The sequence below is a fragment of the Zootoca vivipara genome, chromosome 3 (genome assembly GCF_963506605.1).
Source record: "Zootoca vivipara chromosome 3, rZooViv1.1, whole genome shotgun sequence".
Taxonomy (NCBI): Eukaryota; Metazoa; Chordata; class Lepidosauria; order Squamata; family Lacertidae; genus Zootoca; species Zootoca vivipara.
In genome coordinates this window covers 44,530,140-44,556,226 of record NC_083278.1, presented here as the reverse complement: position 1 = coordinate 44,556,226, position 26,087 = coordinate 44,530,140, and the positions used below count along the sequence as shown (strand labels likewise).

General features: G+C 43.8%; 1 long non-coding RNA gene across 1 annotated transcript in view; it reads right to left on the bottom strand.

Moving 5' to 3' along the window:
• The window catches only part of LOC132591829 (uncharacterized), a 173,204-nt gene that overhangs the window by 37,864 nt on the left and 109,253 nt on the right, over positions 1-26,087 (bottom strand). The gene's annotated exons all lie outside the window — the stretch shown is intronic.

Sequence of the window (26,087 nt, the reverse complement as noted above, 5' to 3'; positions counted from 1 at the left end):
CCATTACACACACTGCCTGCTCTCTTGGCTCATGTGACTAGCACAGCATCATTTCCAACATGGAGCTCTTATCACATAATATTATTTATGAAGTCAGTGCCAGCAAGAGAGAGTTTGGCAGTCGTGGTGTCACGTCGTGGTTGTGCCTCTCAGAGCAGTGGCTGCGGTGGAAAGTCTAACAGAAAAAACAGCAGAGGGGCTTTTAAAGTACATAAGAATGTAACATCTCGTCCAGCATCCTGTTCTCAGAGTGGCCAGCAAGATGGGAAGCCCATAAACAAAACCTGAGTGCAACAACACTCATCCTGCATGTGATTCCCAGCTACTGTACTAGAATTCAGAATCAGATAACTCCAACAGTGAAGGAGGAACATAGCCATCATGGATAGTAGCCTCGTTCTTCATGAATTTCTCTATTCCTCTTTTTAAGCCATCCAGGTTGGCAACTATCTCTACCTTTGTGGGAGCAGGGTTTGGCTATGCTCTGTGTAAAGAAGTGCTTTCTTTCTTGTTTGCCCTGAACCTTCCAACACTCAGCTTCATCGGATGTCCCTGAGTTGTAGTTGAGAGGGAGAAAAACCTATCTCTATCCACTTTCTCCACACTATCTGTCACATTCTGCACCCCTTACCTACTTGTGCTCTAAACTAAAAGCCCCATTATCTCCTCCCCCAGCTCAAGACCCAGGATGAGTTACATATGATGGTTTCTGATATGCCGTGAAAGCATTGAATGCTGCTGTCTTGCTAAAGCAAAGTACCTCTGGGTCTGCTTAGTGCCCGGCATAGACAGTGACTGGAAACCCAAAGGACCACCTTGCCCTAAGAGGAGAAGAAAGAAGCCAGTCTGGTTAGCTGCCACCATCCATCCATCTCCCAGTGGTGGTGGTACCTCCTCCCCCCTCTTGCCATCACAGAAGCTTCTGAAGGACCTCCCTACCATGAGGGAAAGGGAGAAGAAGATAAACAAAAACAGTTCCAATTCCATTGTAACAATTCTTTGTTGCATTGATGCTTGCTGTAACAATCTTTTGTAATCTGTAACAATATTTTCAGAGGACCACCTGAAAAGCAGAAATACCTTAAATAATGCAAAGAATTGAACCTTAGGTATCCAACATTGAGCTCCATGATTGACAGGTGGGATATAAATGCAACCAATCAGTGAAAATGGTGCACATCTTAGGGTTGCAATGTGTCTTCTTTTTCCAGGACATGTCCTCTTTTTCAGGGGTAAAAAATGAGACAAATTGCATTTATTTGCTTTGAATGGCCATCATAGTGTCCTCTGTTTTGCTCTTCAAAATATGGCAACCCTAGACTCCTTTGAATGAGACTTCAGAGTGAGTAAAAAGAAAGTTTCAAAAATTCATTTGATGTGATAACTGCATTTGATATGTCAAAGTGCACCCAATGAAGGAAAAGTCCTTTGGGGGCTTATAGGAGTTCTGATGTCCGTGTGGACCTCCCAAGCCTTTATTATTACTTTCTGTTTTGTGTCTCTAAAAAAGTGTGCATACAGACTGCTTGCCCTGGTAGGTGCCATGGGTTCATAAGTGCAGAGAAATAGCAGGAACAGGCCGTTGGTTGTTGTGTAAAATCCAAGCCAAATATTCATTGACTGCAGTAGGCAAGGCAGGGTTGGCAATGATCAGTTACTCATTCCACCCACCTCTATATACTGTTGGGGTTGGGAAGCATCCAACCCCCCTTCATGGGAGTCATTCAGCACTAAACCCAGTCATGGTGCAAGCCAAGCATCCAGGATCTCACTGGGTGACTGTGGTGAGGATTCCAGCCAGGCAGGGGCCTCATCCTAAGCTTAGGGCATGCAATAGTCAATCCCCCCTCAGGTCCCTTATGCAGCTCCCTTTATTATGTTGATCCTGCCCAATACCATTTCTGCCCCCATACGTACAAATATTGCCAAATGCCTAACAGAAGCAAGCTGTAATTTCACTGAGCTAAAATAACCCCCGCCAAGGGCCCATTCAGGTTGAGAGGGGGGGGGAAAAACCCACATTTCCAGCCCAGTCAAGCAGCAGCCCAAATATTTCAGTGAATGCTCTTAAGTCAAGGGTGGATTGGAAGCTCACAGGGTAATATGGCCCCAAACCTTTGAGGTTGAGGCTGTTTAAAGTCCTCAGCCTCTGCCCCATCTTATGAGATCTATGGGAACCAAGCCTTCCTCACTGGTCTCTGGGCCATCCATCACACATAGTGTGCCTGGAATGAGGCTTCTTTCATTTCAACTAAGGAGGAAACGTTCCTGGCATGCACACATTAAAACATAAGCAAGGCTCTGTGAAACTGAAGAAATATGGCACACAATTTTTTTACAGCATTGTTATCAATCAAGTAAGAAAGATATAAAAGGATTTTATTTTTGGAAGGTCTTGCTACAGAGTTGCAGAGGTGGCTATGAGGGTTGTATTTTAAATGTTGATTAGAACTCACCAGCAAAATGCAAGCCACGAGTAAGATCTAATGGTGGCTGAAGGAGGTGGGTAGGGAATTGTCTTTTCTGGCACCCAGCAATAGCTCACTCCTCAATGGCTTAACTTGTAGGAAGATGCTGAAGAGATACAAGCTGCGAAGTGCTATGAATAAAGTAGCAAGTTGGTTACTGTCGGGTTCTCTGTAACTTTCCACTTCTCCTATTTCTCAGTTTGTCCTACAGTTATGCAGATCTGCTGTGCGCGTTAATCTTCCACTTGGCAGCGAGAAAATGTTTGGGATGCCCATTTGAGGATCAAGATGTGATGTTGTTGATTAAATTACAAATGACACATGGCATCAATTCTTATTAGAGATGCTCAAGGCAAGCAGTAGCGTAAGCAGATTCGCACGGCCTCTGTGAAACACTTTATCTTGCCCATTTCTCAAAATGCTCAACTCAGTAATTATAAGCCAAGATTTCATGCTAAGCTCAGCTGAGTCGTGCAGTTAGCTGTCAATCAAGGCTGGATTTTTTTTTTGGCAGTGTCTATGTGATAGTTAGGGATCATGGCTTTTTCACCCTACCCCTCGCGCTAAACAATCACCGCCCATTCCAGGAGTTTACTGGGAAAAGAGCTGCGTAATCAATTCTCCTGCCCATCATTTCAGAATCAATAGCAGCAACTCTTTACAATGACATTGAATTTCCAGACTTTCAGAATGCCGAGGACCTTTTGGTGCAGCTATAAAAGGTACAGAGGGAGCCAAACATCTTCCAGGACCGTACCTTGAGCAAAAAATGGGGCCTACACATGTGACTAATTTATACCATCTGCCATGTCCCCTAACAGACACTATGTCACCTAAATGCCACCTAACACTGAGACTTTCAAGGCATTTTCAGACCTTTTCCTTGTGTCAAATGAATGCATGGAAGGGGGTGGGATTGTGTCTCATGGCACCCATGTATTTTGCCCCTGCCCTCTGCACATTAACAGAATTGTAGAGTTGGAAAGGACCCAAAGGGTCATCAAACCCCTGCAATGCAGGAATCATCCAGCAGGATTTAAAGGAGAATAAAAAAGAACATTACATCTGAAAAATCTGGAAAGGGGAAGGGCTTAAGCAGCAATAGGTGTGTGGCTGGGCTGCACTGCTCACCCAAGCTCCATCCAGCTGAGCTACTGCAGCAGGCAGAGAGGTGGCATGGTTGTTGTGGTGAAAATGCACTGGCAAAGCTAATCCAGTGCTCCTGTTGATGCTATTGCGCTCTGCCAGCCTTGCTGCATCCCTCCTCCTCCTCTCCATCCCGGTATGCTGTGGTGACTCAGCTGGATGGAGGTCAGGTGAGCGGCGTAGCCCACAATGCGATCCACTACCGTATGTAAGATTATACTATAGCCTTCAGGGATAATGGAGAGGGCTACATTTAGGTCTCCTAAAGGACAGTGTACCTTTGCTATGTAGAGGCCTCCATCAAGACCTTGGACCTCCTAGGTTCAACGTGATAAACAGCCACCTTCCAAGGCAGAGGCGGTTTTAGGGTTGTGCAGCTGGTGTAGCTGCATTGCAGAGGGTGCCACAATAACTCTCGGCACAGAGTGTGAGAGGCAAGGCGCATGCTGAATTTTAGGATTGCATGGGGGTGCTGCTGAAATTTGAAAGCCCAAAGTCCACCACTGCTCCAAGATTGCAGACCAAATCCATAGAGGAGAGTCACACAGGGAACATATAAATGGAACGTTTTCGCAGTGTGTTAAAACTTTTAATTGGTTTTTGTTGGCTAGCTATATACTGCCTGGGGTTGTTTTTAAAGCATTTGTTGTGTTTTTACCATATTAGTTAGAAGTAAATATTTGCTTTCACTAGTGTGATCTAAATGATTCAATTTCCTGCCATCTGAAATGAGAAGGCAGCCTTCTCTTATTCACCAGGTGAGATGTTTGCGAGTCCAAGCGAAAATGGCACATGAAAGCATGTGTGCAGCGTGACGGAGGTCTTGGCAATTGGCATCTGAGTTCTTTTGATTTTTATGGGAGCATTTATGTTTCATTTCCAGTCTGTCAAAATACTACACAAAGTCAATTTGTTTATCAATAACAACCTGCAGAAGAAACCTACCTTTAAATAGGGCTGAGATAACTCAGATGAAGACATGACAGGCACATTTTGACAAAAAGTGATCCATCAAATCTCTTAACAGATACGCAGTAATTAGGAACAGAGCAGGTATTCCAGCTTGCGTTAAGTTCAACACCCATTTAGAAAAGAACTAGTGCATATTAGGGAGACGGATGCCACCTACCTTTCTAAGCTTTATTAAACTGTAATTTTGGAGGCACAAGGACAGCTATTGACTCCTGGAGCAGGTTTCAAATAAGGCGAGTGTTACTAAACTGGCAGGCTCGTGGGATTGAGACAGAGCATTTCCCTTCCAGATCACTGGGTTGAAACAGGCTAACTGCACATTGTAACTTTTTAACTCCTGCTCGGTGGCCTTAGTAGTTTGACTGTTACAGTTCATTTACTAGAGAGCAGGTGTTTATTTCACACACGCACACAAGTGCAAACACAATATAAACTACTGCCGCAGCACCTGTCATGCTTCTAAGAAACTGTTTTGAGTCCCCCCCCCCCCGGGTACTAGCTGCAGTTTCCAAACGGTCTTCAAAGGCAGCTTCATGTATTGTTGCAATCTAACCTAGAAGTCAGGCTATCCCTGTCCATATAGGGGTGTTGCTGGACCACCAGCTGAAGCTGGTGGAAGGTACTCTGTGCCACTGGGGCCACCTGAGCCTCAAGTGACAGTGATGGAGCTAGAAGTACCCCCAAGCTGTGTACCCACTCCTTTAGAGGGAGCGTAACTCTGTCAAGAGCAGGCAGCTGCTCACCCATCAGGTCTAGGGTTAGACGAGTTAGGGTTAGACCAGTTAACAGTGCCTCATCCTCATCTGGATTGAGCTTCAGTTTGTTGGCTGTCCTCCAGTCCAATCCAGAGGTAAGACATCAGTCCAGTACATCCACTGGACTGTAAAGGAGAGGTGGAACTGTGTGTCACCGGCATATTGCTGACAACATGCTCCAAAACTCCTGATGACCCAACTCAGTGGTTTCATGTAGATGTTAAACAACATGGGTGATAAAATCAAACACTGTGGAGCCCCATATTAAAGGCTCCACAGGGCCAAATGAAACTCCCCAAGCACCATCCTCTGAAAGTGACCATCCAAGTAGGATTAGAACCACTTGAAGGTGTTGCCACCAATCCTAACTCAGACCGCTGCTCTTGGAGTATACCATGGTTGATGGTATCAAAAGATCTTGAGAGATCAAGGAGAATTAACAGGGACACACATCCCACCCCATCTCTCTCCTGACTTATCATTGCCTTCTTTAAGCAAGCAAGGACCACTCCCTCTAGTAAGGAGGCGTTAATCACCTCCCTAGCCCAGCCAGCTATCTCCCCACAGCTAGTTTTTATCAGCCACAAGGGGCATGGGTGCAGATGGTTACCCAGACTGAGCCAAGTACCTTCTCCATGTCTTCAAGCCTTACTAACTGAAACTCATCCAACATAACAGAACTAGACAGTGTTCTGGGCACCTCTTGAGATTCATCCGCTGTAACAATTGAGTCCTGGCAGATGCAAGTGATTTCATCCTCAAAATGCTTTGCAGACAAGTCAGTGAGCTACCGTCAGTTCTACTACCTCCTTTGGGCCAGACTAAAAGGCTCTGTAGTACCCAGAAAAGCTTTGCTGGGCGGCACAGTTATGATGCAATGGAGACAGCAAAGTATGCATTCTTTGCTGCCTTCATTGCCATTGAATTGTTGTTGTTGTTGTTGTTTAGTCGTTTAGTCGTGTCCGACTCTTCGTGACCCCATGGACCAGAGCACGCCAGGCACTCCTGTCTTGCACTGCCTCCCGCAGTTTGGTCAAACTCATGTTGGTAGCTTCGAGAACACTGTCCAACCATCTTGTCCTCTGTCGTCCCCTTCTCCTAGTGCCCTCAATCTTTCCCAACATCAGGGTCTTTTCCAAGGATTCTTCTCTTCTCATGAGGTGGCCAAAGTATTGGAGCCTCAGCTTCACGATCTGTCCTTCCAGGGAGCACTCAGGGCTGATTTCCTTAAGAATGGATAGGTTTGATCTTCTTGCAGTCCATGGGACTCTCAAGAGTCTCCTCCAGCACCATAATTCAAAAGCATCAATTCTTCGGCGATCAGCCTTCTTTATGGTCCAACTCTCACTTCCATACATCACTACTGGGAAAACCATAGCTTTAACTATACGGACCTTTGTCGGCAAGGTGATGTCTCTGCTTTTTAAGATGCTGTCTAGGTTTGTCATTGCTTTTCTCCCAAGAAGCAGGCGTCTTTTAATTTCGTGACTGCTGTCACCATCTGCAGTGATCAAGGAGCCCAAGAAAGTAAAATCTCTCACTGCCTCCATTTCTTCCCCTTCTATTTGCCAGGAGGTGATGGGACCAGTGGCCATGATCTTGGTTTTTTTGATGTTGAGCTTCAGACCATATTTTGCGCTCTCCTCTTTCACCCTCATTAAAAGGTTCTTTAATTCCTCCTCGCTTTCTGCCATCAAGGTTGTGTCATCTGCATATCTGAGGTTGTTGATATTTCTTCCGGCAATCTTAATTCCGGCTTGGGATTCATCTAGTCCAGCCTTTCGCATGATGAATTCTGCATATAAGTTAAATAAGCAGGGAGACAATATACAACCTTGTCGTACTCCTTTCCCAATTTTGAACCAATCAGTTGTTCCATATCCAGTTCTAACTGTAGCTTCTTGTCCCACATAGAGATTTCTCAGGAGACAGATGAGGTGATCAGGCACTCCCATTTCTTTAAGAACTTGCCATAGTTTGCTGTGGTCGACACAGTCAAAGGCTTTTGCATAGTCAATGAAGCAAAAGTAGACGTTTTTCTGGAACTCTCTAGCTTTCTCCATAATCCAGCGCATGTTTGCTATTTGGTCTCTGGTTCCTCTGCCCTTTCGAAATCCAGCTTGCACTTCTGGGAGTTCTCGGTCCACATACTGCCTAAGCCTGCCTTGTAGAATTTTAAGCATAACCTTGCTAGCGTGTGAAATGAGCGCAATTGTGCGGTAGTTGCAGCATTCTTTGGCACTGCCCTTCTTTGGAATTGGGATGTAGACTGATCTTCTCCAATCCTCTGGCCATTGCTGAGTTTTCCAAACTTGCTGGCATATTGGGTGTAGCACCTTAACAGCATCATCTTTTAAAATTTTAAACAGTTCAGCTGGAATATCATCACTTCCACTGGCCTTGTTATTAGCAATGCTTTCTAAGGCCCATTTGACTTCACTCTCCAAGATGTCTGGCTCAAGGTCAGCAACCACACTACCTGAGGTGTACGAGATCTCCATATCTTTCTGGTATAATTCCTCTGTGTATTCTTGCCACCTCTTCTTGATGTCTTCTGCTTCTGTTAGGTCCTTACCACTTTTGTCCTTGATTATGGTAATCTTTGTACGAAATGTTCCTTTCATATCTCCAATTTTCTTGAACAGATCTCTGGTTTTCCCCATTCTATTGTTTTCCTCTATTTCTTTGCATTGCTCATTTAAGAAGACCCTCTTGTCTCTCCTTGCTGTTTTTTGGAAATCTGCATTCAGTTTCCTGTATCTTTCCCTATCTCCCTTGCATTTTGCTTGCCTCCTCTCCTCCGCTATTTGTAAGGCCTCGTTGGACAGCCATTTTGCTTTCTTGCATTTCCTTTTCCTTGGGATGGTTTTCATTGCTGCCTCCTGTATAATGTTACGAGCCTCCATCCATAGTTCTTCAGGCACTCTGTCCACCAAATCTAAATCCTTAAACCTGTTCCTCACTTCCACTGTGTATTCATAAGGGATTTGATTCAGATTGTATCTTACTGGCCCAGTGGTTTTTCCTACTTTCTTCAGTTTAAGCTGGAATTTTGCTATAAGAAGCTGATGATCTGAGTTACAGTCAGCTCCAGGTCTTGTTTTTGCTGACTGTATAGAGCTTCTCCATCTTTGGCTGCAGAGAATATAATCAATCTGATTTTGATGCTGTCCATTTGGTGATATCCATGTGTAGAGTCGTCTCTTGTGTTGTTGGAATAGAGTGTTTGTGATGACCAGCTTGTTCTCTTGACAGAACTCTATTAGCCTTTGCCCTGCTTCATTTTGAACTCCAAGGCCAAACTTGCCAGTTGTTCCTTTTATCTCTTGATTCCCTACTTTAGCATTCCAGTCCCCTGTAATGAGAAGAACATCCTTCTTTGGTGTCATTTCTAGAAGGTGTTGTAGGTCTTCATAGAATTGGTCAATTTCACTTTCTTCAGCACCGGTAGTTGGTGCATAAACTTGGATTACTGTGATGTTAAAAGGTCTGCCTTGGATTCGTATCGAGATCATTCTGTCATTTTTGAGATTGCATCCCATTACAGCTTTTGCCACTCTTTTGTTGACTATGAGGGCCACTCCATTTCTGCTACAGGATTCTTGCCCACAGTAGTAGATATGATAGTCATCCGAACTGAATTCGCCCATTCCCTTCCATTTTAGTTCACTGATGCCCAGGATGTCGATATTTATTCTTGTCATCTCATTTTTGACCACATCCAGCTTACCTCTATTCATGGTTCTTACATTCCAGGTTCCTATGCAATATTTTTCTTTACAGCATCGGACTTTCCTTTCGCTTCCAGGCATATCCGCAACTGAGCGTCCTTTCGGCTTTGGCCCAGCCGCTTCATCAGCTCTGAATCTACTTGTACTTGTCCTCCGCTCTTCCTCAGTAGCATGTTGGACGCCTTCCGACCTGAGGGGCTCATCTTCCAGCGTCATAACTTTTATATGCCTGTTGTCTTTGTCCATGGAGTTTTCTTGGCAGGGATACTGGAGTGGCTTGCCAGTTCCTTCTCCAGGTGGATCACGTTTAGTCAAAACTCTCCACTATGACCTGTCCATCTTGGGTGGCCCTGCATGGCATAGCTCATAGCTTCTCTGAGTTATTCAAGCCCCTTCGCCACGACAAGGCATTGATCCATGAAGGGGTGCCATTGAATAGGCTTGATAATGAGCATTCACCAGTGTTTGATTGGCATTTTCCTCCAAACAAGCCATCTCCCAGCTTGTTTCCTTGCCATGAGTTCTGGAGTATACCAAGTATTTGATGCAAGTAAATGTGTGTAGAAAGGGAGAAAGTACATGTTGAGGACAAAGCCTTTTAACCTGATCCTAAACATAGTACATGGAAGTACATTCCATCAGGCAAAACAATCTGTGCTCTTCTCAGTTTGATAAATTGTTCACACTGAGGAACCCAGCCTGGATTAAAAGTTATATAGAAGCAGTCAGGCTCCCATTTCCTTTTTGCTATCTCATTTTGAAAAGCAATTGAAACTTAAAATATTCTCTTTCACACAGAAAAAAAATTGGGGTTTTAGTCCATTTTCTTTCAAAAGCAAAAAATGAAGCAATAGATTGCCTCCCTCTTATAGTATGCAGTGCTCTTAAAAGCCAACACAAAAACCCAAATGGTTACTTTCTGCCTGATGAAGATGAGCACAATCCAGTCAAAATCCAGCATGATTAACTCCCACTGAACTCAAATGCAGAGTTAAGGCATATTCTTAACTTTCTGCCATTCAAATAAGTGAGAGTAAAGGCACTTACCTTAGGCTGGATCTGTAAGAAAAACACTGGGGCCTAATTTGAATAGTAGAGTGCTTGGTATCTGGTGGGTGGGGCTTGTGTGTTTTGCTCCAGAATCAGTCCCTCCCTTCAGTGTGTGTTCCATTAAGGATGTCAGTTAAGAGGAACCAACTGCCTCTTCTTGTTACTTGCCACATGTTGTTGTATTTAGTTTCTCTCATTATGTTATTTTGCTACAGTATTATTATAGCTTAGTTTTTATTTACATGAGCCCCTTATTTTTCTCAAAGAAAAAGAAACTCTGCTGAAGAATGGTGGAATATCCTAAACTTTGGGTGAGCGAGTGGATATTCCCAGTTTGCCAAGAGGATTGATTTTGTTAGTCACCCCCACCACCTCCACACCAGGATCATGCCCTACCTCTTTAGTGACTGTGCCCCCTTCTTCAAAGCAGTTCATCAGAAATGCTTGTGACACCCCAATGGCACCCCAATGGCTGAAACCTCCAAGCATGCGCCTTGCTGCTGAAAAAAATACGTGGCTGCCAGAGAAAAGGAGACATTCCGTAAACTGCATGTCACTATCAGCTATTGGTGGTCAGTGATTTGTTCTGAATCCAAAGGCTAAGCCAAACCTCATGCTGCTGTACGTCAGATGCAATTGGTCCAAAGTCAAAGTTTTACAGCTCAGACAGGGCACACTTTATCCTTCAGGCTGCTACTTAAGCTAGCCGTGACCCTGAGGAGAACCAGTCAACAAAACAGACAGACAAGAGGATGTGATTTGTATGCATCCCTGAGCCTGCCCAAATCACCTCTGACCTGCAGGTCAGGCTGCAAATGACAGTGGAGGGCATGCACCTGATCAGACGGCACAGTCTCATTAAAAAGCCTGGGAAGAAGGCAGCAGTTACACAGTGTTTACACACAGAGACCAAACGCAATCTAGCCAGGAAATGAGAAAGGAAGAGAGGGGAAGAGAGAGAGAGGGAGAGAGGAAGAGGGAGGGAGAGAAGGAAGGAAGGAAGGAAGGAAGGAAGGAAGGAAGGAAGGAAGGAAGGATTCAATGGAAATATGTGAGCAACACATTATGAAATCCCAAGCCAATCCTGTACTTGCATATACCTGAACAGGATCCCTGCATTTCGAACGATGTCTAAATTATGCAAGGCCAATTTATACATGCAGCAAATTCAACTGATAAGGCTTTTTCTTAACCTTAACATCACAAATTGCAGGGAGGGGTGAGTGAGTTGCCTGTCTGGATGCCCCAGGGGGAAAAAAGAATCTCACTCTGCATAATAAAATAGCATGTCAGAAGGAAGATTTTAGATGAGGAGTGCCCAAACATGATTCCTCTACCTGCAGCCTGATGTGGAACAATCTAGGACAAATTTCACCACTTCATTGTTGTGGACAAATTTCACCACTTCATTGTTGTGAATACAAACAAAAAGATGCTTTTTATGGGTGGATCCCAATCTGTTGAAACTATACCTGCAATACAGGTTACACCCAGCCTCAAGTTACTCTAGTTTGAACCAGTTCTCAGTCCTACATTGCTGTTGTGCTTTATGCTTCTCACTCAGCAGAGGGCAAATAATTTCAAGTAAAAGGTTATGTTGCACATATATTTGATGATCTGAGGTTTGGGAGCTGCCCACCTGGCAAGATTATCTCTGTTTCTAGACTGTTCTAAGTTCCTGAGAAGATCAGCCAAATCTCAGTCATATGCTCAGTGGTTGCTGGTGAAGATATTACCACCAGTAGAAAATACAGACTCTGGCATGCACACATGTATACACACAATCCAAGGCATGATTGTAAAATATCAGAAAGGACCCCTATAAAGAGCAGCCTCAGTAAAGGGGAGTTTGGTTTTGGTTATTGTCACCATCATTTTATGGGACAAACACGTACATAGACAGCATCTCTAGGGTTTGCCAAAGTTCAGTACCCTTTCAATTACGTTTTTGGTCAGAGTCTAATTAACAGCAAAACATGGAACTAGTTAATTAAGGTAGAAAATGGGTTGAGGTGACAGAACAATGCCCAGCTATTTTAAGAATATTCCCACCACCCACAACACACAGAACCACATGTTTAATTTTTGTAACACTTCCACTATAGCACAGTGCTGGAAAGCTTCCCTTTGTGATATAAATGTGCTTAACTTTGGCCACATTACGACTAGTGTACCTAGCATGAGAGATTCACAGATGACAAGAAGAAAGTTTAAGAAAAACAGCAAATGTTAAAGGGGAGGCTCAAGTTTTGTGTGTGTCTTCGTGATCAAGGGAAGGAAGAATTTCTTTGTGTCAGTACAAAATGTTACTCTGTCCATGAAAGGAAGGAGACAGAAGGGTAGCTCTATGGAAAAGGCTGACAGCATCTGACCAACTCAGCAGGAGAAACACTGGTTATCTCTAATCAGCACCTTCTGTTACAAGAAACAGCTCTTAAATATATGCAAAGCCCTGGAGCCCTGTTCTCCCCGGGGGGGGGGGGGATTTCTTAGTGATTAAAGAACTTTAAATAAATAAATAAATGCCTGCCTAAACTTTCAAAGTTTCTGAACTTCTGCTGTGGAATTTATATATGTGTATATATATAATAGCAAAATAAAACAACTCAAGCATAGGATATCTCCATCTAACATCATGTTTCTCAGTAATTTCTGTGTTCTTTGAGTTCCTTTAATGCTGTCTGCAGTTACTTGGGACTCATCCATACTTCCTCCCCCCCCCCCCCCGGCAGCTTTTCCCCAGGAAAACCTACGGTTTAGCAATGAATAAGAACAAATGGGTTTTCTGTAGATTACCATTCCAGTTTACTGTTAAAGAGCAGATTTTTCTGGGGGAGAGAAGGCAAAGGCAAAACATCTTGGACCTGTGCTTAGAAGGCATGGGATAAGTGGAAGTGTGGATGAACCCTTAGTTTTGGATTTTAGAAGGGGAGTGAGTAGTTTAAGGCCCTTCGGTACTATCTATCACACTGGGTTGTACTGGGAGCCCCAATCCCTGATTCCTTTGTCAGCCAGTAGTCCCACCTTTCGGAGAACCTTACACTGCAGCCAAAACATACGATGTATCCTCTGGCTCATGGGCCAGTCTTGGCCTGCCAGGGGGGTCCAAGTTAGCCAGTGAGGCCATTCTTCTTAAAACATGCTCAACTGACATCACTTGTGACATCATCTTATGGATGGAAGGGCAGGCTTACAGCTTCTGTTGGCTGCACACACCTATTCCCAGCAGGGAACAGGGGTGCACAGCCAAGGCAGCATGATATCACCCTCTCAGCTGTTGACTGAGGGGGTTAAATCCTGCTCCTGATTCAGGAAGGGGTTTGCATAGGAATCCCTTGCTAAAATGATGGGGAAAGACCCATTTTAACAGAGCCTTGCAAGGTGCTTTGAAGAACTTCAGAACTTCAGAGCACCTTGCACTCAGCATCACTGTGGCATCAGGTGATTATCAGGTAAATGATGTGTCCCACCTGTCTAATTTGACTTGCCGGACTGATTCTAGTAAGGATCTGGCACATGGGGGTCTAAAAGGTTCTACATCCTTGCATAAACCTTTACCTACTGACAGAAATACTGTTTGATAAAAAGGTAAAGGTAAAGGGACCCCTGACCATTAGGTCCAGTCGTGACCAACTCTAGGGTTGCAGCGCTCATCTCACGTTATTGGCTGAGGGAGCCAGCGTACAGCTTCCAGGTCATGTGGCCAGCGTGACAAAGCTACTCAACTTCAAATTCTAGGGCTGGTAGAATTTCAAGCCACCTGGGTGCCTGAGACAGTGGGATTTTTGTCTGTCAACACGAGCAGTTATAAAGAGCACTTCAGTGTGACGTACTTTAACTGGTAGTGTGAGATGTAAATCTATTTGGTTCTTTTTGTAATGTGGTCTATTTTTGAATATTACCGAGCCTAGCATAACTGGAACACAAACGCAGCACTTCCAAATTGGACAGCATCTTACCAAAGATGCCCCCCTCCCCCCGCATCCTTTTTAGGATTTTATGGGATGTTACCTCACTTTATGACAGTTCCCATTGTAGCGTAAATACTGAGCAGTTTCTGTAAGTGAGGCAATGCACTGTGAAATGTCAAGCAAACGATAAAATCAATAATCTGCAAGTTACCAAAGACAAATGCTCACAGATGCTCACAGTGGATTGCGGGTAGGGTGGGGGCTGTCAAAGACAAATGCTGAATTCGGGAGACCATGTGCTTTACTGCTTTTTAATTCCTCCCCTCCATTTCATAGGGTGGTTGGCTCTAAGGCTTTGGCTCTGAACCTATTCTTATGGTCGAAATCTCAGGGGGCTATTAGAAGCACAGAAACTGTGACTTTATTTTCATTTGGTAAGTATTATTTTGTTCCAGTGCATTACATTTTAGGATTACGCATGGTTCAGTCAGCACTTTCACTTCTCTGGACAGACCTGGGAGTTCGCAATATGTCATATTTATAGGTCACACTTTGAAGCAATTTCACACACATAGTTATGGCTAGGCACTATTCTGTCTGTCTCTCTGTCGGTTTGTCTACATATGGATACGCTTAGTAAGGTAGGCTGGTATTGCTAAAAGTGGGCTGAGATTGTGGGGAAAATAACCTGCTTAGGTTTTCGTAGCCAAATCATGGCTGAAGCCAAAGCGCACCTGAAGCTGAATTGAGTACTTTCTAGTTCACTGTTTTCATTCCTAGCCACTATGCCACACCAGGGATTTCCAAGGGAATCTCCTCCATTGATTCATTTATGTTATAAACCATAATATAGTAGACTATTTGGGAGTTAGCTGCTTGTACTGGCTCCATTGAAACCACTGGGGAGAAAATGCCTTTAGAGTTCATAAAGGTTGGCTGGGTGGGCAGGGAAGGAGAAAATACTGCAAATCTTTCTGGTAAGGGTTGCTTTTAAACTTGTCTTGTTAATGGATCGAAGGCGGGGGGGGGGGGGAGCACTGGAGACCCACTACTCTATTGCTAAAAAGACAAAGGGGAGGCTGGGGGAGGAGAGGGAGGGGAGGCACAGCAGCCTAAAGCAAAAATGGTACGAGTTCAAAATGAAATGAAAAGAAAATACAGGAACACAGTAACATGCATAAACATGTAGGTTATAACATTTCTTTAATGTTTTATGCAGCCAATAGTACTGAAGAACTCAGAGGATTCTGTCAGCGCTGGTATTTTCTTATCACAGCACGCTTATTCCGACTTTCTAACTGCTCTGTTGGTCCGGCGTTCCTTTGCTACTGAAGAAAATCAGATGGCTTCTGGCTTTTCTTAAGTATTGCACCTGCAGTACCGCCTGCCTCCTGGGAATAATTCAGCTTATTGATAAACACAACCCTTATACATCAAAAGTTTCCACTTTCTCTCACCCCTTTTAACACGCTGGCCCCTCCCTCTCTGCAGGCTTCTTGCGGCTGTCTAGGGAATCTTTCACTTTTTGTCCTTTCCTGACCCTCCTGCACCACATTCGAGTCTTATTCAGACCATCTGCTCTCAAGGAAGGTAAAACTTCTGCTGTGAAAATAGCCGTTGTCCTTGGCAGTTAACTTCTTTTGTAAGTTACCTTTTAAGGATGCTTGGCATCCCCCCCCCCCCAAAGGAGAGAGTAACGTTTGCGAGATCTTAATTCAGGTTCTCCCTTCTGGCTCGAAAAATAGTTTACAATTGATATGTTTCTGGTTGTCGCCTTCCTCCCCCCCCCCTTTCCCAGATAGTGGTATGCTCTTCTTGTTCCTGACAGAAGTGTTTCTAAAGGCCTGCTCAAGCCTCACTAAGCAGCTGTGCGTTAGGTCATTTTCCCAGGAGTTTTACATGTGGAAAGCTGGGCATTTAGCAAGGCCTCAAAAAGGACACCATCTGGCCCTAGTGAGGGGAGGGGGGAAGGATCATGACACTTTCAGTGGTACCAACAGGCCCTGATGAACCATAAAGGAATTCAGGCCTAGACTGTGATCCAATAGCGACTAGCCCAACAATCACCTCAATGACAGCTAAATCCATTCATCTCCAAAGTTATCTCATGGCACAATGGACTTTTGTGCCACGCTGTTTGCTGAAGGCGTAGTAAAATCCATTTTGATTTTTGTGCCAGGTTTCGGGGCCTCCACATTTTCCTGGAAGGCATATGTAACAAACTTTGCGTACACAAAAAGACACATCTCTCTTAACATTCAGGCCCTCTCCATTTCTGTCTTTCCATTTCTACCCAAAATATAGAAGAATGAAACATTAGTCCCAGGAATACTTTCTAGGTCTGTGGAAACTTAGTCAAAATTTCAGAGATTTCAGGCAATGATCTGAACCTTGATTCATTTATATTTTATTGGGGAGGGAAATCCCATTATTGTAGCCTACCATTTACACCTCCAATTAGTTTTGTAATTTGAAATGAGGCAGACTATTTTTCCCCAGTGGCAAGACAAAATAAAATGTATTTGACATTTAGCTATTATAATGAATTTTATAAACACATTTCTTTGCTGAGCTTATAACTCTTTGATATGTTGATTCATTTCAGGTAATGTTTGGTGTTTATTGATGTTTAACAAATACGAATACCATAAAAAGAACAACTGGCAGTAATGTTATACAGTGAAGAAGATACAAAGAAGCTTTTGACTAAGTGGAAGACTCTCCTGCTTGGTAGTAAGGGGAGAGCCCTAATCTTTTACTTATTTCCCCTTTGAGCTGTGCCCCATCTAATGTCACTCTTCTAACTGCCTGGAGTGGTTTTGGGGACTGAATCAGAAAGTAGGAAAGCTTCATCATGCTAGCAGAAGTCCATGTGGAGTGCTTATGAGACCCCCCTCTCTCTGCATGCATACAAATGCACACCAACTTTCCATTTATATAGCCACTTTACAAACTTTATTGTATCCACTCTCCCAATAAACCTTGCATGGGGTGTGTGTCATTAAATATCTGTAAAAATGCCTTCCATGCAAACCTGCCTGTGCTTTAAGCTCGGTAGACAAAACCCTCTTGGTAATCTCTGTTTAGGATGAAGTACATGGTATGGGGGCCTGGGGGAGGGCCTTTTCAGTGGCGGCTCCTCACATGTTGTTATTATTATTTGTTAAATTTGTATACCACCCTTCACCTGAAGATCACAGGGTGGTTCACAAAATACATAATGAAATATAAACAAAAGCAAACCAATAACCTGCCTCTCACAGGCACTTTTAAAAGTCCATAGAATGTTATTCAGCCAAGTGCCTAGTTGAATAAAAACGTTTTTGCCTGATGCTTAAAGATATGTAACGAAGGTGCCAAGCAAGCCTCCCTGGAGACAGCAATCCACAAGTGGGGAGCCACTGCAGAAAAGGCTCTTTCTCGTGTTGCCACCCTCCTGACCTCTTGTGGAAAAGGCATGCTAAGAAGGGTCTCAGATGATGATCACAGGGTCCAAGTCTCTCCCTACTGACTTCATTCCTTTTTTTTTTAAAGGAACATACGACACCACACTATAGTAAGTCAGACCACGGGTTCATCCAGCTCAGCACTGTCAACACAGACTGGCAGGGGTCTCTCCCAGATCTACAGTATGTGGAGATGCTGGGAATTGAATCTGGGACCTTCTGCATGCAAAGCAGATGCTCTTTCACTGAGCTATGGCCCTCCTGGAACGGGCCGCACTGTTCTCCTACCCTGGATGATGTCACCAGCTCTGATACTGGATCTGAACTGGGGCTGGTGTGGGGAAGTCCTTCAGAGGAGAGACTCTTTATCAAGGACAGGACAGCCAAAACCACCATCAACATCGGCTGCAACATTCAGAACTTGCACTCAACCTTTCTTTCCCCTCCTCCCTCCCGTTAATTTCCCCTTGTGTGTTATGTCATTTTAGATAGTGAACCTGGGGTTTTGAACTGCCTTAGAACCCTGGGTATAAAATCTGCAAGTACATAAAACGCAAAAGAGGGGTCTGCATATGCCACATAGGCAGATGATCTGTGTGAAAAAAAACACTGTCATATGGATTGCAGACAGCACATGCATGATCCCGAGACCCTTACAAAAGGGATATAATCTGTTAAGAATGGAAAGTATTAACATGTACTGAACAAAACAAAACAGTCAATGGAGTGGGTGAGCATTCATGGCGTGTTAAAATTAGCTTTTTGTATATGTCTCCTGTGAGTGATTTTAAAACAAGAGGCACAACAGCTAGTATCCACTTACCTACGTATTATTTGCACAATTGTGCACACTTCCATTCACACTGTGTTAAAACCTTTCAGGGTTTGCCTAAATTAAAAAAAAAAATTGTCAACATGCTCTCAGCCAAGAACAGGCACTGAGAGTCGCTAACATCAGTACACAAAGAATATCTATGAAGAGCAGCGCTGAGTGAACCCACAGAGCAGAGGATTCTGAGTTTTGAAAGGGAAGGAATGCAGATGCATGGGAACAGCTTTTGAAGTCCACAAAGAGCTTTTTAAAAATACAAAAAACAAAAAACTGAAAGAGGAGCAGGGAGGAACAGATCAGAACCTTCTTTTAATTCTCAGCTCCACAAACATGCAAGGCATTTGTCTAGATGACTGGCAACAGTTTACTTTGAAAATCACAAAGACAACTCCTTATCTTATAAATAGAGTTACATGTTTGCAATCCAAGGTATGTGCTCATTTAGGGATTCATCCTCATTGTAACAAAATGTGCTAGGTTCTTTGTGCGTGTGTGTGATATATATATATATATATATATATATATATATATATATATATATGCATGAGCATACACACAGACAACAGACACACACAAAAAGGACTATTTAGGAATTTGATATATTGCAAAACCATTAATTTAAACCCTCATCTGTTTGGTGCCTTTTCTTACCAACGATTTCTCGGAGTCAAATGCATTCTAAGGATTAAATGATTTTAAGGGGGATTAAATGTTAATTAAAAAAATAATAGAAATATCAGTAGCAGAGATGGCCGACGTAAATATTTATCACTTAAACTGCATGATCACGCAGCACACTCCACCACTTATTTTCACAATGTGGAGCTACAGTTCATGTAAATTACAGATATGGCACACCCACACAAATCTATATAATGTAACAACACATTTATTTATACTTCTCAAACATAGAGCAATGTCCTTGAAAATTCTAAAGGTCATTGTTAATGGATTTTTTCCTTCTTCCACCAACTGTGTCTTTCTTAGCCTGTAAGAATGCTGTTCCCGGAGAGGTCCTTGAAGGGCTGGGAGGAGCAAATTCCATGTGGCCAGTTCAGCTGCAATAATCTCCTTTCTCCTCCTGGCCCAAGCCACACATGACAGCACTCTAGTGTCTCTCATCATTATTTGTCACCCTTTTGTGTCATGCAACTTATATCCACGGCCATTCCAGCAATTAAGACGAGGGGGGAAAGGCCCAACGTTATCCACCGTGAATAACTCTGAGGCAAATGACATCAAGTGCCAACCGCTCTATTGAGCGATTGGTACCTGATACCACTAGGCCATTGTTAAGTGTTTTATGAGGAACACAAATAAACTGCTACATTGGAGGGGTCAGAGCCTAAGGAGGACTGATCAGATCTCTGCAGTGACTTGGCAGTAGCGACTGCAAAGATTTTACAATACACTGCTGGTAATGAGAAATGAAGAGTGGAGAGGAAAGAGGACAGTGGCTAAGTCCTAGAGGCTTATTTTGAAAAGGCTGAAAACTTCATATCTCATTTATTTTCCAAAGTACGGTACCTCAACCTGCAGCAATACCCAAAAGCCCTCTGCTTTAAAAAGAAATTAAACTGATGAAGGCTGCGATTGGAGAGTATGTTCCTAGGATCGTCGACTCCTGACAAATGTCTAAGGCACAGCTGGTTAAGTCTTTGCCATCAGTTTTGAAGCAATTTGTGCGGCTGAAAGCAAGGCTTAAAGTTGTAATAATTACTGTTAACTAAGTCAGGTTTCACCTACTATGAAGCCCAACGGATTCATGTCCGACTTGCTGTTGTTAGGGCTGTAATAATCCACACATAGTCATGGCTACACCTGACTATGTGTCACAAAGTGAACATCAAATCCCTTTGTCACTTGTGCAACAGTGCCTTGCGAGGGCTGAAAGTTTAATTGGCTTATCAATCATTAAACAAATTAACTAAAGTTGGTTAATTGATCATTGACAGCAAATTTTTAAGTGATAGAACTATGAGTTAAGAGAGCACTTGTGTAATTTTTTTAAAGGCTAGTTTTGTTATAGTGTGCCCCCTTCCAGACATAATGCCAAAACAGCATTATGAATGAGTTTCGACAAGCCTTTGACTCATACTGTATACCAGGGGTCCCCAGACTTACCGGCATTTGGGCTGGTTCCAACCGAGCCGATCGCGCGGCGGGCCGGAGGGCGGGGGAGCGCGCGCCTGTGCGGGCCAGCGGGTGGGGGAGTGCGCGCCCGTGCGCATGCGCACGGGCGCTTACTGGCGCGGCGGCGCGCTTCCCGGGTGGAAAAAACACCGAAAATCTGTTGTGCGCATGCGTATGGGCCTCCCCCGACCCGGAAGTGCACCAGAAATGACCTCTTCCGGGTCGGGAGAGGCCCATACGCATGCGCACAAAAGATTTTCGGCGCTTTTTTCCCGACCCGGAAGAGCGCTGCCGCGCTGCGCGCCATAAGAGCGGGCGGCGGTGTCGGGCGGCGGGGGTCGTCGCGGGCCGGATTGGCAGGCCAATTGGGCCGCATCCGGCCCCCGGGCCGTAGTCTGGGGACCCCTGCTGTATACCCTTCACCCACTTCTCCCATCTGGTACAACCACAAGGGGGAGAAGATTGGTAGCATCTACTTTAGCTTTTAAACTAACCTGAGTTCCCTGTTACATCATAAGAACCTAAGTAGTGCCTGCTGAATCAGCCTAATGGCCCATCTAGTCCAGCATCTTGTTCTCACAGTGTTCAGCCAGAAGTCTGTGGGAAGTCCTGCAAGAAGAATATGAGTGAAACTGTGCTCTCCCCTCCGGCACTTTCCAGCAACTGGTATTCAACAGCATACTGCCTCTGTCAGGGGTTGTAGAAAAAAGCCATTGTGGCTAGTAGTTTTTTTTTAACAGCCTTGGCCTCCATGAATTTGTCTAATCCTCTTTTAAAGCCATCTACATTTTTGGCCACCATTGCCTCCCATGGGACCAAGTTCAACAGTTTAATCACATGCAGCATGAAGCAATTCTTTAATCCATCCCGAATCTTCTAACATTCATTTTCATTAGATGGCCATGGGTTCTAGTGTTCCGAGAGAGGAAACAACAACTTCTTTCGATCCATGCCCTCAATTTCACTGATTTTTTTTTGGAAGGGGAACATTTTCAGATAATTTTGGGGTCACTTAATGTGGCAGGTCCTGTCCCCTCCACCTTGCTTAGCAGTAAGGCACAAAACCTAGTTTCATTGATCCTTGTGGTGGCAACAGCAGCAAAGCTATTGCCATAGCATTACTCAGGGGAGGGTTGAGGAAAGCGGAAATACATTTCCCCCCCTTTGTTAGTAGTATTTTCTTTTTAACTGTTGCTGTGGCAAGCAGCCTGGGGAAAAAACAACAACAATCAAAATATTTCACCACCTGAAATTACCCTCCTCAACTCCCAGTTTTGGAAGCCTGAAATCAGTTCCCCCAAGAATTTTGCGGTGAAAGAATCAAAGAATTGGCATGGCATGCTTCTTAAGCCCAACACTCCATCCACTGTCATCAATGCTACACGACATCTGCTGAAAGCCACTGTACTACACCACATCAGCTATCAACTGCTTAGAGGCAGTGGTTGTTTTATTTTAATTAAATTAAAACCTTGTTAAATAAACAAATAAACGAATAAAAGATGCACTGTGTGGCAGTTAGAGCTTTTTAAAAGCACATATGCACACATACACAAATATGTATTTCTAGAAATTGAAATTCTGCTGTCGAGAGAAGCTATACTGTTGTTGCTGTAGAAGCAATAAAAAAGAATAGTAGCAGCTCTACCAGGTGATAAATTAAAAACACTTGTTGCCATTTTTTAAATTCTTTTTGAATGCACACACGAGAAAGCGAGCCTGTACCTTTTGTTGGACTAATGAATGTTGAAAATTCTGGAGGCGTAAAGAGTTTTGGGGGTGGGTGGTTTTGTGGGGAGAAAGTTCATGTACAAACGTAGAGCAATTGCAAGAAAGTTATTCCTGATTTTCTTTGAAAATCGCTGCCCTTTAGGATGTAAGCATGGGTACTTAGAATCACTATCGAGAGGCAACCAGAGTGTGTACCTGCAAATCAATTGACTTTCATTCAGTTTAGAGGTGAAGGTAATGTCAATGTAGAGAGTGTATTGAATTAGTTTGTATTTGAGCCCATGCCAGAGACTGTCACATATCTCAAACATACTGTGTGGAACTGCTGCCAGAGAGAAGAAATAAGAACAACCCCATCAGGCAGTCTTCTTTTCCATAGTTTGCTTTTTCATAGTTTCACCGGCTTGCTTCAAAATATGGCAAACCATTATGGTTGTGTTTGGGCTCATTCAGTTGAGTGGGGCCCTGTACTTCTGCAGCAATGTCCTGCCCTGTTGGCCCCAAATGAATTAATATTATAGGCCAGTCATTATTAAAAGAAGCACCCTGACATGGGGCGAGAGGTAGGTCCCAAGCAAATCCCACCTCTCACTTTGAGAAATGAAAATCTATAGAGGAACATAGGACTCAAGCCACTGGTGTTATCTAGCTCTGTATTGTCCACACTGACTGCCAGCAATTCTCCAGGGTTTCAGACAGGGGTCTCTCCCACCCCAAATTAAAGGACCTTCTGCATGCAAGGCAGGTGCTTTGCCACTAAGTTTCTATGGCCTTTCTAGGCAGCCCCTTCCTACAAAAAGATGCTGAATGGAAATGACCATGTTTCTAATAGTGACATCCCCCCCCCTCCTGCACTCGCACTCTCTCTCTCACACACAGATACAATCTTTTGCTTTAATAGAATCTGCAAGGGAGGGGGAGGAAATCTGCCACTTTGATGTTATTTTTAGAAACTGAAGCACCCAAATGCAATTTTGTTTTGAATTTCCTCAACTTTAGAGAATGCTTAACAGTTTGCAAAGGTGTCAGCAGCAAGATTGTTGGACCCTTGAAGGTTGCATTCAAAATAGCCTTCTGTCTGTTTTCAATTTGAAAAAGGCCGGCTAGAGTGGAACAAACACTCGAAGCGACAGATTCTGCATTCCAATGAAAATTGTGCCATTATCCAAGTTAAATATAACTGCTCCTTTTTTTTTTAATTAAAAAAGGGCATTATAACCAAAACCTGTTATTGCATAAGTAGCAGGAACAGGCGGGGGTGGGGGGTGGGGGTGGGGTGGACACATAACACTTTGCCCTGGAATGTGTGAAATTTTTTAACAACAGCATGAAGATGTGACTTCGCTGAAATGATGCCTGCGATATTATGTTTCACACACACACACACACACACACACACACACACACACACACACACACACACACAATTACCTACAGCTCAATCCTAATCATAGGTATTCGGATGTGAGTGTCACTGAGTTCCGTGGGACTTACTCTCAAGCATGTTAGCTAGAGAGTAATTGCCATTGCATTCAGGGAGGCAGACTCTGGGTAGCCATTTTTAACTTCCTCCACACAACTTAAAAGAAATAAAAAAATTCCTTCAGTAGCACCTTAAAGACCAACTAAGTTTTAATTTTGGTATGAGCTTTCATGTGCATGCACACTTCATCAGATACACTGAAACAGAAGAAACCAGACCCTTATGTATATTCAGAGGGTGGGGGTGTGTATGCCATCAAATGCCAACAGTGCCCTTCAGCGCTCTATATTGGACAAACGGGCCAAACCGTACGCCAAAGGATAAATGGACATAAATCTGACATCAGGAATCACAAGACAGAGAAACCAGTAGGAGAACACTTCAATCTCCCAGGACATTCTATACAAGATCTCAAAGCAGCTGTTTTATTACAGAAAAATTTCAGAAACAGACTGGAAAGAGATGTTGCTGAATTGCAACTCATTAGCAAGCTTAAAACCATGGAGCCACCTGGAATGAACAGAGACATAGGATTCTTATCTCATTATACATGATCAAGCTTTCCTTAGCACCTCAGCCCTTGCTTTCCCCCCCGCAAGACCAATTGCAGTCATTAACAGTTGTTAACAGTCATCTACAGGTTTACCACTCCTATCAGCCCATCACCCATTCCCATCACCCCCACCCCCACCCTCTGAATATATATAAGGGTCTGGCTCTTCTGTTTCAGTGTATCTGATGAAGTGTGCATGCACACGAAAGCTCATACCAAAATAAAAACTTAGTTGGTCTTTAAGGTGCTGCTGAAGGAATTTTTTTATTTTGTTTCGACTCAGACCAACACGTCTACCTACCTGTAACTACAACTTAAAAGAACATCCCCAGCTCTTTTTCTGCTCTTTTGGATGTGGCCAACCTCCTGAACCTCTCCTGGTTTTTACTCGGATGTAACAATACCAGAACCATGCCTTCCCTGTTATCTTTCCCTAATTTCTGCTAACCTGATCCTCCATTTTTTAATTTTTGGGTTGTGGTGAGTTCTGTTTGGTTGTACTTACATAGTCATTTTTCACTTCTTAATGATACATCGAGCTCTCTCACCCTTTTAAAATGGTTTTATGTTTTCCTTTGCATTTTAAAATAATGACTAATGACTAAATAAAATGATTAGGCTTTGAGTGTCGTTGCTTATGTTGCCAGACTGGCCACTGCTTCCACGGAAGCAGAAGGTATCAGCAGGCTTGGACTCCCTTGGTGATATACCTTTTGGGGCTGAGGTGGCTAGATTTTTATCTTGCTACCCACCCCCTCAGGCCAGCAGGTGGGCAGGACCACCCGCCTCTCAAACGTTGGCCTACAAGGGTGAAGAGAGGTAGCAGTGGCAGAGCTTGGGGTGTCAACTTTCAGTGGAGCCCTGTGCAACATCAAAAATTGGCGCCCCTCTGCTTCTCACACCCCATTCTAAATTATAGTTGCAGCTGCCTTGGGGATGCCCCTGAGGCTCTGCGTCCAGTGCTACTGAACCAGTCATGCACCCCTAAATCCACCTCTGGAAATAGTTACAGGGCAGGATTTGACTCCCCGCTGAGCAGCTGATGGGTGGAAGAGCTTAAATCAGGGGTCAGCAAACTTTTTCAGCAGGGGGCCGGTCCACTGTTCTCAGACCTTGTGGGGGGCCGGACTATATTTTGAAACAAAATATGAACAAATTCCTATGCCCCACAAATAACCCAGAGATGCATTTTAAATAAAATGACATTTTACGCATGTAAAAACACCAGGCAGGCCCCCACAAATAACCCAGAGATGCATTTTAAATAAAAGGACACATTCTTCTCATGTAAAAACATGCTGATTCCCGGACCGTCCGAGGGCCGGATTTAGGAGGTGATTGGGCCGCATCCGGCCCCTGGGCCTTAGTTTGGGGACCCCTGGCTTAAATTCTGCTTCCTGCATAGTTGAACTGCAAGCAGGAACTGGTAAGCACAGCCAACGCAGCAGAATTAACACCTCCCTGCTTGCCATGGGGTAAGGAGTTATTCTGTTTTCTGCAGGTTACTATGCACACAAGTAACTTTCAGGGAACTGGTGCACACAGCCAAGCATAATTGAACCCCAGCTATCAGATGATTGGCTGACATTAGCTGACTGACAGGTAGGTGTGGCTGTTTTTTGTTTTGTTTTTAATGGCATTGTCCCACCGCAGGCTGGAAGTTCCTCATCCTTCACTAAGATTTGCAGTTGTACAAAAACAAAACAAAAACTTTAAGAAAAAACTTCAAGGGAATGGGAACTTCCCAAACAACAACCATGATGCTTCATGGCCATGAAATGCTGGCTGATGATTGGTTTTTTGTTTGTTTGTTTGGAAAAGCAGAAATGGAGAAGAAGGGGAATGGAATGGCTAGAATCCCGGAGCACTCTATACT